Below are 15,012 nucleotides of genomic sequence, written 5' to 3'. Positions count from 1 at the left end.
ATATCAGGCAAAATCCCAATGAAGAGACATTGTATAAAATATTTGACTAATCTTAAAACCAACAAGATACTCAAAAATGAGCAAAGACTGAAAAACTCATAGGGAAGAGTATAGCCATATACAAAGATATGGCTAATAAATATAATGTTTTATCCTAGATGGGAATGGAACAGCAAAAGAACATTAAGTGAAACCTAAGTAAAACTAAATAATTATGGATTTTAGTTAATAATAATAATATATAAATATTGGTTCATTAATCATGATAAATATACCACCCCATACAAGATGTTCAAAACAGGAGAAAGTGAGTATGATATACATGAGAAATTTATTTACTAATCTTTGTAACTTATTCTATAAACCTCAATCTATTCTAAATAGCCCCCTGCCCCAAAAGATTGTTTTTCAGTCAACACTGGTTAAAGCATTATTTAAGCACTAGTTAGAAATTGTTCTTATTTTATTCCTAAGTAAAATGAGCATTTGTAATAGGAGTGCTTTTATCTTCCCTCCTCTATTTGTGTATAATTAGGGAAGAATGATCTAGGAAGAAAGAGCAAGAGAGGAAGGATTGCAGTGCAAGAATGAGGAGGAGAGAGAGTGAACTTCTCTCTCCACATAGATGTAAAAAGGTGTTTCTCCCATTATCTAGATGTAAACAAAGTGAAGAAAAATTTGGCTAAGCCAAGTATTTAAAATACTTTTAAAATTACTTTTAAATTTAAATTTAAAGGAAGCGCAGATATTTGAGCAATTGATATTTAGTATAGCAGGAGATAACATCAGACTTTCTGTGAACCAGTCTTATCTCCAGTGAAGCACATGCAAATCAGAGACTGATAACATTTTCTCTTCTTGCTATAGATGTACTTCGTCTATTTTTGAAAATTGTATCATGTTATAAATTATTTCATACAAGTGAAAAAATGTGGATTTAGCTCTTGCCTCTTTACTCTATTAAAGTTCTCCTCTCCCCCCACCCTTCTTGGCCACCTTTTATTTTCATTTTATTATGCTGACATTTCAAAGAAATCCAGACAGTTGCTCTACCTTCTGGATTGTTCTGACACTTCCTTATAGTTTTGTTTAATTCTTTTCCATCGCCCTTAATTTTCTATAAGTGAAAAATTAGTAAGTCTCCATGCACCAAAGGTATACATTTTTGGTTAAAATATTCTGTAGGAGAGTTTTTAATGTTATTCCTTTTTTATCATATTGGCAGGATGATCAACCATAAGTGATGCTTAGATTGACCACTGGGTTAGAATGACAGTCTGAAAACTCCACTGCAATTTCATTTTTTCCCTTTTTTAATAAAATAACTTTAATGAGATTAATATTTTGTTAATGTTTGATAAATAGTAAACTAATGCATTTTATTTTTTCCCCAAATCCTGTTCCATTTTAACTTCCTCTTTTTTAGGTTCATTCAGGCCAAAGCATATCCTTCTGTCATGATGTGGTATGAGACTCTGAATACTATTCATCATATCTTTGATGAATCATATCAAAGATTAAGACTAGAGTTAGTTTTCTAAGAACTAGAGTTAGTGCTGTAGGTCAGTGCTTCCCACACTATATTACAAAGCAGATATGGAAATGGTAATTTTAGTGAAAGTGAAGAGATTGAGATTCTAATTTTCTAAAAAACATTCAGATGATGCCAAGAGTTGTAGTCTGTCTCCTGCACTCTGAGTGGCAAGGTAGCAAAGCTCATATTATGAAGTTTCCATATGAGCCTAAGAAGAAGTTTTACAGGGGATACACTGAAGGAAACTGGACTAGGTGTGAGGGGCACTGTTATTTCATACTGAGGTGGAGGTGTCCCAAGAGCATAGATTAAGATAGCCCTCTCAGGGGCACCTAGGTGGCTCAGTCAGTTAAGTATCTGCTTTCAGCTTAGGTCATGATCCCAGGGTCCTGGGATGGAGCCCAGCACTGGGCTCCTTGCTCAGTGGGAATCCTGCTTCTCCCTCTACCTCTGGCTCTCCCCTTGCTTGTGTTTTTTCTCTCTCTCTCTCAAATAAATTAATAAAATCTTAAAAAAATAAAAAGAAAAAAGATAGCCCTCTCAGTGAGGGCCCATAATGAGTGCATCGCAAAACTCAAGTGTCTATACCCATGTTCTCACCCATGGTGAGAACCTAGATTACTTCAGGTTAATCACATAGTACCCACTAGTATCTGACCAGTCTAGAGACTTACCAGATTAAAAATTAGGTCACCCATAGATCTCAGCAATGTCATCAATAGGGTGAACTCCTATCAGTTAAACAAGTACTATGTCCATAGTACAAGGATAGCACACTTAACGTTATTCCAAAGACCCTCATCTAGGGTCTGCAAAGCTAAGGCAGTAGGAAACACTGCAAAGCTAAGGCAGTAGGAAACACTCATAAAACATAGCAAGCCAAGAAAACTAAGTCCCATATCATGCCCAGATATCATCTTGGAATGTAGGTCACTTTGTGTTAGAAATCATATCAGAGATACTGAAGAATTTTATACAAAATGAGATTTTTTTAATCGTTGCATGAGAACCACAGTGGCTTAAGCCCCTACCCCCAACCCGTTATGGTTTTGGATTTTCCATCTAAAAGGTATTCATTTTAGAATGGGATGCAATAAATTAGAAACAAAAAAAATAAAGATTTTTTTTCTCTGCTACCTGAATTTTAGCAGAAGTATTTTTTTTTTCAAAATCCATTAGCCATTTAAAAGTTAGACAGAAACATCATAAATCTTTTGTACACAAACTTCATTGTGCATATTGATTTGATTAAAAAATAAGCATAAAGGGACGCCTGGGTGGCTCAGTTGGTTAAGCAGCTGCCTTCGGCTCAGGTCATGATCCCAGCGTCCTGGGATCGAGTCCCACATCGGGCTCCTTGCTCCACGGGGAGCCTGCTTCTCCCTCTGACTCTGCCTTCCACTCTGTCTGCCTGTGCTCGCTTTCGCTCGTGCTCTATCTCTGACAAATAAATAAATAAAATCTTTAAAAAAAAAAAAAATAAGCATAAAATAGTTTTCTTATACTCAAAATCTTTCATTGTTTTCAGTGTACCCGGTCCAAAGTAGAAGCTGATATAAATACCAGAATCATTTCAAAGCAGTTGCTTTGTTTTGTGTCACATTGATAAGATACGATTACTTTGTGTGTGACTATGTGCACAGAGTTCTGCTCTCCATATAGCTACCACACCCATTTTCTGAATCTCTTTTAGGAAAATTTTTTGAAAGAATTATCTATATTAGTTGTTTCCATTCTCTTCTCCAATATGCTTTTGAACTGATTCAAATTTTCATTTGATCCACACCAGTCCACAAATTGACTTTTAGGGCACCAGATGATAAATCCTATAGTCAATTAGTGTCAAGTAAATCATATGCTTTTATTTTCCTCCTATTTCAAATGATGTTTCTTCTTATTTTCTTCACTGGATTCTTCGTATCCTTGACCTCTGATGTTGACTTATTTCAGGCTTTTCAACATTTTTGCCTCTCTAAATAATATGTAAACTCCATGAGGGCAGAGTTTTGTCTGTCTTGTTCATTCCTGCACCCTCAGAATTTAGAACAGTTTATAATACCTAGTATAAACTCAAAAAATATTTTTATTTAATTAATTAATGAAATCTTGTAAATGACTCCGCTTTAAGACAGTGTTACACTGAAAAGAAGTTAACATGCGATGGCATGGTATTCCATGCTTACTTCTGTATTCATCAACTATTGCTTTCATTTATCTTTTTAATTAGCTTATCATGTCTGTTTTGTGTTAGCAGAAAGGATTTTTCCAGAGATTAGGATGGAATATATTCTAAGGTTGTATAATGTAGCCTTGAATTTTCTTAAATTGCATTACTAATCACTGGTATAAACTAAGTACCTACTAAATAGCTTCCAGGATAGTGTTCATAAGCATGTACTTTATGGAATACAGGTAGGAGGTCAAAATAAACATATGAACCAACATCCAAATTTTCTCAGCATGTCATTTTGTATTATTTTCAGTCATGACAAGGACAATTTCTTCTACATAATTCATTTCTAAATAGATTTCAAAAGCAAAACAAAGTTAATATAAACCATTTTTTAACACTAAAACTTCCTTAAAAAATTAACTAAATATTGATGCATGTATGAACATTTGTAGAGTTTATTTTTTTTTGACAGAGTATGATATAAATTACAACGTTTCTTCTGATTGATTTAGTTTCACATTCTAGAGAAGTCTTGATGTCTGTATTTTCTGATCATTTTTGAGGTTTAAATCTAATTGTTTTATGATTATTGGTTTGGTAAAACAAGATGAAAATGTTTTACGTATTTGTCTAAATTCTATTTTATATGTGATATGTATTTTTTTACTTCACTTTAATTGTTCATTTTATAAAATGTTGGTCTTTTCATAGAAATAAAAAATAATTCAAAATATAATTCAAAACAAAACATTTTTCTATTGGATGTTCACAGCTCTTCATTTTCTCCTATATACCATATGATAGCTAAACATACTTTGAGAGTATACAGATTAAAAATGTATTAGATTTGGGGTGCCTGAGTGGCTCAGTTTTAAGCATTGACTTCAGCTTGGGTCATGGTCCCAGGTTCCTGGGATCGAGTCTGATGTCTGGCTCCCTGCTCAATGGGGAGACTGCTTCCTCTCCTGCTCCCTCTGCTTGTGCTTTCTCTTTCTCTCTCTCTCTGTCTAATAAATAAATAAAATCTTTTAAAAATGTATTACATTTAATGGGGCTTCTGGGTTGCTCAGATGGTTGGGCATCTGCTTTTGTCTCAGGTCATGATCTCCAGGTCCTAGGATCGAGCCCCATGTTGGGCTCCCAGCTCAGTCGGGAGTCTGCTTCTCCTTTTCCTTCTGCCTCTCCCTCTGTTTGTGCTCTTTCTGTCTCTCTCTCCCTCTCTCAAATGAATAAATAAAATCTTTTAAAAAACGTATTAATATGAGATAGCTGTATCAATTTGCTTCACATATCTGAAACATATGGACTCTAGAGTTTGCAAAACTCATTGAAATAACTGATGAAAATGAAAATAGCATCTGAAAAATTTACACCTAATGAAACTTAGAAATCAGGAATCCAATAAATAATTTTTATTTTTACATTATCACTGCAATTAAGGTCTATTTGGGGATATATTCCTGCAAAGTCCTCCTCTAAATTGGAGGCAGCATATCATTTCAAAGTTTGTTACCTGTAGTTCTTCTAGAGTTCCATAGAGCAAAGATCAGCTTGACATAAGGTTAGAGTTGACTAAGCATAACAATGAGCTTGAGTATAAGTGAAATGCCCTTATGGTTACAAGCAAGAATGACCCACCTTTTCTGACATTTACTGCCTTCTATGGTTTTGCAAGCCTTTTTTCTCTGCTGGGTTTCTTTGCAGTGGATACAGAGTAAAATTTCCCAAGTGATTATTTCTTTTTTGAACTGATACTACAAAAGAGCAACTCTCATTTTTTTTTTTTTTAAGTACCATAGGTTTTTAACACACAGGCGATGGTGAAAACATAAATGTCTCGGCAGAAGTCATCTTCTCGTGCCCTTTATTGATATATATTGGCATCACAGGAAACGTAAATAATAGAAGGGCAGTAAAGACTTAGACATTCTCAGAGCAAAAATGCACCCTGCCAGCTACTTGTTTTCTGTGTTATTAAAGAATAAGACTAAGTGGACAGAAAGCATGTGGAGATCCAGGCACTCTCAGAATTTAATGTAGAGTAAAACAGAATAGTAAGATAAGATGGTAAAATGTCAACTGATATGTTAGAACTTGCCATTTACTTCTAAAAATTAGCAAAAAGATCTGATATTTATCTTGATGAGAGATAACTAAGCACAATTTCTTCCTAAACGTCATAGTCATTGAATACATATTAATGTCGGTATCTATCTAAATATTTGTAATACTGATTGGGAAATATCTAGAATGAAATAAATTTTGAAATTTCATATGAGATATAAAATTACAAGATATATTATGTTCAAATAGGCTATTGTACTGTATTGTTTTTTCACATTTCTATATATTTAGAAATTTAAGGAAATTGTAAAATATTTTAAAAGTGTTGAAACATTTAGGTCAGAAAGACAACAGTTTCTTCTCTTATTCTTTCTTACTTTTAATCTCACTACTCAAGGGCCATAATTTAATCATCTAATTATCTAGATATCTGTTCTTAATACTTTGGGTTGTCATTTCATCCAAGTAATGTGCAAATTCCATTATTTTTTTGATATATCAGAACTAGATATTATTGATTTTGCTTTTATATAATCTCTTATGAAATCACTATTTTTGCAATGATCACTTTTAGAATGTGACACCACCTACTGAAAGATACATTATGTTATTAATCATAGAAAATATTCTTTCTTTTCTCATTTTTTGGAATAAAAATGAAAGTATGGTTGCCCTCCCACGTCTCTTTTACATTCTATTTTTCTTCCATCAGTTTAAAAAGAGAGAAAGAAAGAAAGAATGAGAGCTATAGAGAAAGAAGAAGACAAGTTGTTGGGGAGAGGGAGAGAAGGAGTAACTTATATTATCAGTGAGGACCTATTTATAGCTGTTCAGGATGGTAATTGGGTATTTTACCATTTTTCTTTAAAGTTACAAAAAAGTTTAAAACCAATAAACAACATAAAATAAATTTGAAAGTGCAAACATCATTTAAGGCTGTACTGAGTAGTTCTTTATGACAATATTTCAATCATAAATGGTCCAATTTAACTGCTAATCCTATCAAAGAATTTTCTAACATCCATTTGAAATTGTTTTTTCTTACACTCATCTAATCACTCAAACCCATGTTATAATTTAATTTGTTTATATATGAACCACACCTTTCTCTACAAGCTTTCCTTTTCTTTCTTTTGACTTTCTAAATAATTTTCTTTTTCACTCATCCTGGACCTTTACAACTTGCACTCATGTCTTTAACATGCGCGCATTTTTCTTCTTCCTTGAAGTCTTTTCCCTCATGTCAGTATTGTTCTGTTCCAAAGCACACTTTTTACTCTGCAGGCTCTTGTTCAAACCGTTTATCTGCAACTCTCTGTGTTGAAATTCTGAGGCTTCCCTTCATGGTTCTGCTGGTTCCTAGATCCATGTTTTTCTCCTTTTGGGTGTTACCTTTTATTAGAATGTCCTAAATTCTAACATCACACCTTAAGGTAAAAAAAAAAATGCTTTGGAGATAATATTTCCAATGTTTTGCAAATCTGAGCTATCTTTGGCTTGTAGCCACATAATACTGGTAATTTGCCAAGGCAAAGTTGAAGTCTATTTTTTTAAGGTTTGAAAGGTATGAGCTACTCTTTTTTTTAGCTTCCAAATGTCTCATGACAGTTTGATCTTTATTTCCTTATAAGTGACCAGATTTTTCTCTGAAAGATTTCAGTTTCCTCTGTTTATTTTTGATTTTTTTTTTTTTTTTGCTATGCACAGAGTATTTTATTTTATTTATTTTTTTTTTAATTTTTTATTTTTATAAACATATATTTTTATCCCCAGGGGTACAGGTCTGTGAATCACCAGGTTTACACACTTCACAGCACTCACCAAATCACATACCCTCCCCAATGTCCATAATCCCCCCCCCTTCCCCCAAACCCCCTCCCCCCGGCAACCCTCAGTTTGTTTTGTGAGATTAAGAGTCACTTATAATTTTCACAGTGTTTGGAGTTTTTGTTTGTCTGTTTGTTTTTTAATTTCCCTACTAACCCTGACCAGTATTTCTCAAGGATATGAATATTAAGACTTGTGTCCATTTCAACAATAAGTTGTTTTAATATATAATGTATTTGATAAATTATTCCTTTACATGTTTCTTGTTCAGTGTTTCTGGACTCCTTAATATTTCATTGTTAGTTTTCCTATATCATTTCTCTATGCATTTATCTTTTATCTGACATTCTTTCCTTTTTATTTTTATTTTGGTAACCATTAATTTTTGTATTCTAAATTTTCTATTGATTTCTTCTCATTGTTGACAATCATACTTTTTTCTTAATTTTTCTTCTGTAATTGGTCTATTTTAGATTTGTTTTCTTACTCTTTGAATTCAAATTTTACTCAAAACTTTTGGGAACAATAATTGGAAGCTATATATTTTGATTTGTTTGTTCATGTTAATTTTTAATGTGTTCTCAATATCACAAGTACTACAATATCTTTAGATTTTTCACATTTTTCTTCTTTTTTTTCATTTCATTTTTAAACATAGATCGCTCTTTGTCATGTTGTAATGCTCAATGATTCTGGTTTATACACAGATATTCATGAATAAGATTAATTTTAAGTGCATAAAGTTTAAATGTGTAAATGTTTTTTGGCTAGCTGTCTTTGCCTTTGGATGAGCAGAGGAGCAGCCCACCATGACACTGAGAGACACACACACTTCAGAACAAAAGGGTTGCCTTCCTAGAATCTGTGCTGGATCTTTTCTATTTGCTCTGTCACCTCTTTTTTTGATCCATACACCCACTATATCAGTCACAGCTCTTGCTAGTTCCCATAGGCCCTTGTCTCCCTCCCCTGGCCCCTTCAAATAGATCTTCAGGTGACCTGCTGATCATAGCTCTTTGCTGCTGCTGATAGATCTAAGTTATTCAGTATCCCTAATTGGTTTCCATTAATTTTATTGGCATCTTTGTAATTAGTGCCTTTAATACACTTGCCCCCATTACTCTCGTGGAATGTGCCATATGTTTCTCAATCACACAAAAGAGCTGACCTAGTTCTACAAATATAACTAAGTCAATTTGCAAAGAAAAGGAGTTTGCCTTTTATTTTTTTTTAATTTTAGTTTAAGTATCTGGCTATAAGGATATTCAGCTAATTTCCCCATTTCCAACCTAATTTTTTCCTCTTCCTCTATGGTACATGCATTCACCCGGAATGAATGCTCTGGAATACTGCAAATAGGCTTTCTCTGTCTTGGCTTCAGCTCTCTCAGAACCTTTCCCAGACTGAATCTTTCTCAGCTTTGCTTCCACCGTAGTTTCTGTGAGACTTAGCAGGAGAAGAAATTATTGTATTTGCTCTAGTTGCCTTTTTCAGTTTAGAAAATCTTTCTTCAATTTACTTTAAATTGAGACTTTTAATTTGTTTTTTTTTACTTTTTTTATACTTTTTAAAATTATATAAAACATTTAAGAGGTAAAAAATGTAATCTTTTACAAATATGTCTTCCAAAAATTCTTATTTTACCTCCTCCCCTTTGTCTTAATCTCATGTACCTGTTATTTGTATTATTAATTTCTCTTTACTCTTTCTAATAGTTCTTATCATAAAAATAAAGACATATTAAGATATACTTTATACAACATTAATATATGTATACATAATTATTTGTTTATTTCTTTTATTTTATTTAATTTTGTTATAGTCTGTAGTCCATTGTGTAGATATATACCACAATTTATTCAGCTTTTCTTTTTCTATCAGGCTGTTTAAAAGATATTTTTTTTGGAAAACAAATCTGTATTCACAGGTGCATAAATTCAGGATAGATCATCAGAAGTAGGATTTTCTGGGATAAGTTGTAAATTGTTATAAAGAGACAGAGAGATAATCTTGTTAGATGTCAAATTCATCTCTGCAGGCATTGTAGGATTTTGAACTCCTACTGACTTCCAACAGAATGTTCTAATTTTTGAATTTGTATCAATACGAAAAGTAAGAACTTGTATTTCAGAGTATTAATTTTCATTTCTTATATTATGAATGAGTTTAAATACATTTCATAATTTAAAGGTCTTAAGAATAATCATGAATAAAGTAATAAGTAAAAAAAATCACATATAATTATTATTTAACTTGATGGTTATAATATTAATTCAAGTCATGGAAAGATTTTCACATTATATTGTTAAGTGATAAAAATCTTATAAAGAAGCAAAATATTCTTTGCCTTAAAAGTCTGCCTTTTAAGAATGTGATGACTACTGTAGATCCTTTCTTAGAAATATGCAGATACAAGCAGAGAAAACAATAATATTTTTATTAAATTTCATTTACCCTGTAAAAATAAGTTTATGTTTTTTACAAATTTGATATTACTCATAACTACATTAAAATATGTTAATTTATAAGTATACACATTGCATGTGTTTGTCTGTGTATAACATAAACAATAAAACATACAAACTAAAATGTTAAGCATGATTATTTCTACAATGTTAGGATCAAAGTTGATCCTACACTCTACTTACAACTTTATATGTATTTTTATTTTCCTACAGTGAACACCTATATCTCTTATTAATAAGAAAAATAAATCTTTTATTTTTATAGAAAAACAGTTTGTAAAAGCTGATATCCCAGGCATTATTTTTCTGAAGAGTTGAACTTTTAAATAAAATGGATCATATTTAAGTGTTCTTCTATTAATTATTTTAAAAATTGTTTTACTTTACATCTTCAGAAAACATGACTATAAATACCAACTAAACTTTAGGAAAAAATTCTTCCTAGAATTAATCGGCAATACTCTTGGTATTTTTTTTTTATAATTTTTTTTATTTTTTATAAACATATATTTTTATCCCCAGGGGTACAGGTCTGTGAATCACCAGGTTTACACACTTCACAGCACTCACCAAAACACATACCCTCCCCAATGTCCATAATACCACCCCCTTCTCCCAAACCCCCTCCCCCCAGCAACCCTCAGTTTGTTTTGTGAGATTAAGAGTCACTTATGGTTTGTCTCCCTCCCAATAAACTCTTGGTATTTTTTTCCAGTTTGTTTCTGAAGTATTTAAAAAGGTGAATTACTCCTTTAACAGTTGCCCTTTAGAATTTTCTTCTAACCTTCTTGAAAATTGGATTAACTTGTTTCTATTTGTTTCCTTGGAGCCTCGCTAAATATTTTTAAAATACAGTAAAAATATTTAAATTAATAAATATATAAGTGAAGGAATCAATACCATATAAAACACATAATTGTGTTAAATCATTACATAATCATGACTTCTTTTACCAATTATGAACCATCGTAAATTAGATAGCATTATTTTCACATATTAGAATTTTTCAAGTGAAAACTCAGTAAATTACATGTGTGTCAAATATGAATGTATCTTACTCTTAAACACATTTTTTACTACTTTCTATAATTTGACTTTGTGCTAGAAACTGGATATATACATCGAACCAAACAAAATAGTCTTTGCTTTCCTAGAACTTAAACTCTATGGAAAAGGCATATAATGAGCAAATAAAAGACTAATCCCCCAAAATTCAAATTGTGATAAAGAAAACTAACACTAAAAAGAATTATAAATGTAGATAATATAGATTTGATGGATCATGAAGGTCATTAAATTTGGGGATGTTATGTTGTACAGCAATATATAACTGATACAGATATTATTCAAAAAGTCCACCAGAAAACAGAAAAGTCCACCAAAATTGGTAATTTCTTTTGAGTTTGCTTACAAGAAATAAAGTGAACAAGCATATACAAGTTTAGAAATGAAAAGACAGAGCTAAAAATTAAAAAAAAAGCTTTAAATTGTTTATTATGTAATACATGGCAATTTAAAGACAATACAATAATCTTAGATGTGAAATTAGATGTAATAATCTTCCAACAAAACACAAATTGCCCAAAAATATCTAGTAGAAAATAAATTGAAAAAATTATAATAACAATTAGCATTTTCAAAAAGAAGAAAAACTATTAAAACTGGTGGTAGGAATAGATGTTTTTTCTTTTTTTTTTAAATTTAAATTCAATTAATTAACATATAGTGTATTAGTAGTTTCAGAGTTAGAATTCAGTGATTCATCAGTTTTATATAACACCCAGGGCTCATTACATTACCTGCCCTCTTTAATGTCCATCACCCAGTTACCACATCCCCCCACCCCACTCCCCTCCAGCAATTCTCAGTTTGTTTCCTAAGATTAAGAGTCTGTCATGGTTTGTCTCCCTCTCCGATTTTATCTTGTTTTATTTTTTCCTCCCTTCTCCTATGATTCTCTGTTTTATTTCTTAAATTCCACATATGAGTGATACCATATGATAATTGTCTTTCTCTGATCGAGTTATTTTGCTTAGCTTAATAACCTCTACTTCGATCCATGTCACTGCAAATGGCAAGATAGATGTTTCTGCTAATTTCTACTTAATTGTAAAGAACTGGTAAGATCAAAGTTATTTAAACTTTCCTTGATTATAGGAAGAGATCAAATCCTCCTTTATATATGCTTTCCAGTAAGCACAGCTAAAATCTTAGAAAAGAAAAGTTTAGTGTAAGAGGATAAAAAGAAAAAAAAATCACAGATTGATTTCACTAATGATATCAGCACAAAATTCTAGGTCAAATATTATCTATATGATCCATCAATGAATATAAAGAATGAGCCTTTATGAACAGTATTCATTCTAGAAATCCAAGACGTTTTAAAAATAAGAAACATTAAAATAATTGATTGCAGTAAACACACACACAAATATATATCATATAAATAAATGTTAAATATTCTTGATAAAATAAAAATTTTAAAAAATCAATATTTTTTATCAATAGGGAGAATCTAAAAATGTCAATTTTAAAGAGCTGTAAAAGTAAAGTGAAAAAAGACTTAAAATTTAAACATAAACTCAATAAGAAAGAGACACAATATTAAGAAAACTCTAAAAATCTTACTGAAGGTCCTAAAAGAGTTTTAGAATAAGTAAATAATATAGTTTGTCTTAGCAATTGAATATTTAAATAGTAAACTGCCAAGTTTTCCAAATATATGTGTGTATATATATTTGTTTGTTTTTAGTACTATTATAACTTATGATATATTTATTTTGTTTTGTTTGTTTGTTTGTAATGGTGTTTTGACTCAGTTTTGAGGCCCTGGCTAAATGCAGGTCAATTCTCCTTCAGGAGCCACTGATTAGATCCATATGCCAACCTCTTCCCTTATCAGGCTTTCACACTCCAGAGGCTGCAGTGCACTGGCCCTGTTGCCCAGATCTAGGTACCAAACCACTAAAGATAGCCCTATGCCTAGAACATAATTATTCAAATTAGGCATTTTGAGCAGCTGCTTTAATTCTAAGTACAAACCTCATTTTTGGAGGTGGATTGGGAAGAGGGGATGAGAAACAATTTCCTACCAGCAGGCTACAGGGCCTCTTTGCCCCTTTCCCAGTAGGGCAGGAGTTATCAAATAGTAAAAACCATGTGGTTAGGTAGCTAGAAGCCCTCAAAGGGGGCGTGGTGTGGGAACCTCCACAGGGTGGGAAAAGGTGGGGCAGTAGCAAAGATGTTTTCAATGACCAGCCTCTAGGTTATGGGCCCAGTGGGGTGCTGCAGCACCAGTGCAGCCATAGCTCAGGGTTCACAAGGGGGAAAATATCCACGGTACGCCTATGGCATAGTGAAGTTGTTAATCTAAACCCAAGTTAACCTGGGGCTCTTTAAAGCAAACAACCAATGCCATGGGGGAGGTTTTAAACACTGACACAACTGATTTGAAGCTTTCTGGGAAGAAAAACAATACATAAATGTGATTTGGGTGAAGAGAAACCTGCACCCACACCAAAATATTTCCAAGCACTTCCAGTGACCAGAAGAAGGATGAGGGAAGGAGAAGGAGGAGCGGGAGGAGGAGGAGGAGGAGGTGGTAGAAGAGAAGAAGAAGAGGAAGAAGAATTTTAGAAGACCCAGGTATCAGTCAAGCAGAGAACGACAATTATCATATGGTTTCACTCATATGTGGAACATAAAGAATAGTGTGGAGAACCATAGGAGAAGGGATTAAAAAACTGAATGGGAAGAAATCAGAGGGAGACAAACCATGAGAGACTTTGAACTCTGGGAACCAAACTGAGGGTTACACAAGGGAGGAGGATGGGAGGATGAGGTAACCGGGTGATGGGTATTAAGGAGGGCACATGTGATGATGAGCACTGGTGTTATATGCAACTAATAAATTGTTGAACACTACCCCAAAAACTAATTATGTGTTTATATGTCGCCTAATTGAACATAATAATAAAAAATAAAATAAAACAAAAAAATTTAAAAAAAAAGACCTAGGTATAGAGTGAATAATAAATAAATAAATAGATAATGTACATGCAAATATTTATATATTATTATTAAATTAAAACAAAGTTCCATAATTTGACCCAATTAGAAATCCAAAATTTACTAAAATAATTTATATAATGAAAAGATAAAAATGCTACTGATTGATTTGGTTTTTGTCCTACAATATAAGTCCTAAATTAACTTTAACATTTGCTAAAATGGACTGATTTGTAAAACTTCATGTAGTTAATCTATACTGGGTCTTAAATTATAGTTATGCCTGAGATCACACTAAATGTAAACATTGTACAAAGTAACTAAATATAAAGAAAAAATTAATTAAACTTCATTTTAGCCTTGACTAAGTTTTCCGTAGTCACAGTGCCCATTGCCTTAAAATATCCTGTAAATAGAAACTCTGACACAATGTATAATAAATTAAAATTTAATTAAATCTTTGACCAAACTGGCTTGATAGCCTGGGACCCCACAAAGCCCCACATAAAATGGTTAATATGGTCCAATACAAATTAAAACAAAGCTTTCAAAAATTGACTTATTATTTAGGACCTCATTAATAAATAAATTACTTTCCCTATTACTTTATCACTTAATAAAACATTTTTGCATGTTCTTAAACCTACAATTTAATATAATAATAATAATAAATAATTGTGCTTCATGATAATTTATTATAACCTTAATTCTGCAGTCTCCTGCATTAAGGATCCCATACCCAATAATTCAATATTATTAAAATTACTGACTCTATGTAATCAATAACTGATAGGTATTTTAAATTTATACATTTGGCTAGTATATTCTATTCAGTGTCTATCTCAACAGCCTTTTCAGCCATAGTTCATCTTCACCTCTGAAAAGACACAGTACATATTTCCTAAGCTACTGTTTAAGAAACTTTAAGAAGTTTGCCATCA

This window comes from Mustela nigripes, chromosome 1 (assembly GCF_022355385.1).
Source record: "Mustela nigripes isolate SB6536 chromosome 1, MUSNIG.SB6536, whole genome shotgun sequence".
Lineage (NCBI taxonomy): Eukaryota > Metazoa > Chordata > Mammalia > Carnivora > Mustelidae > Mustela > Mustela nigripes.
The sequence above is the reverse complement of the archived record's forward strand: the minus strand, read 5'-3'. Positions refer to the sequence as shown.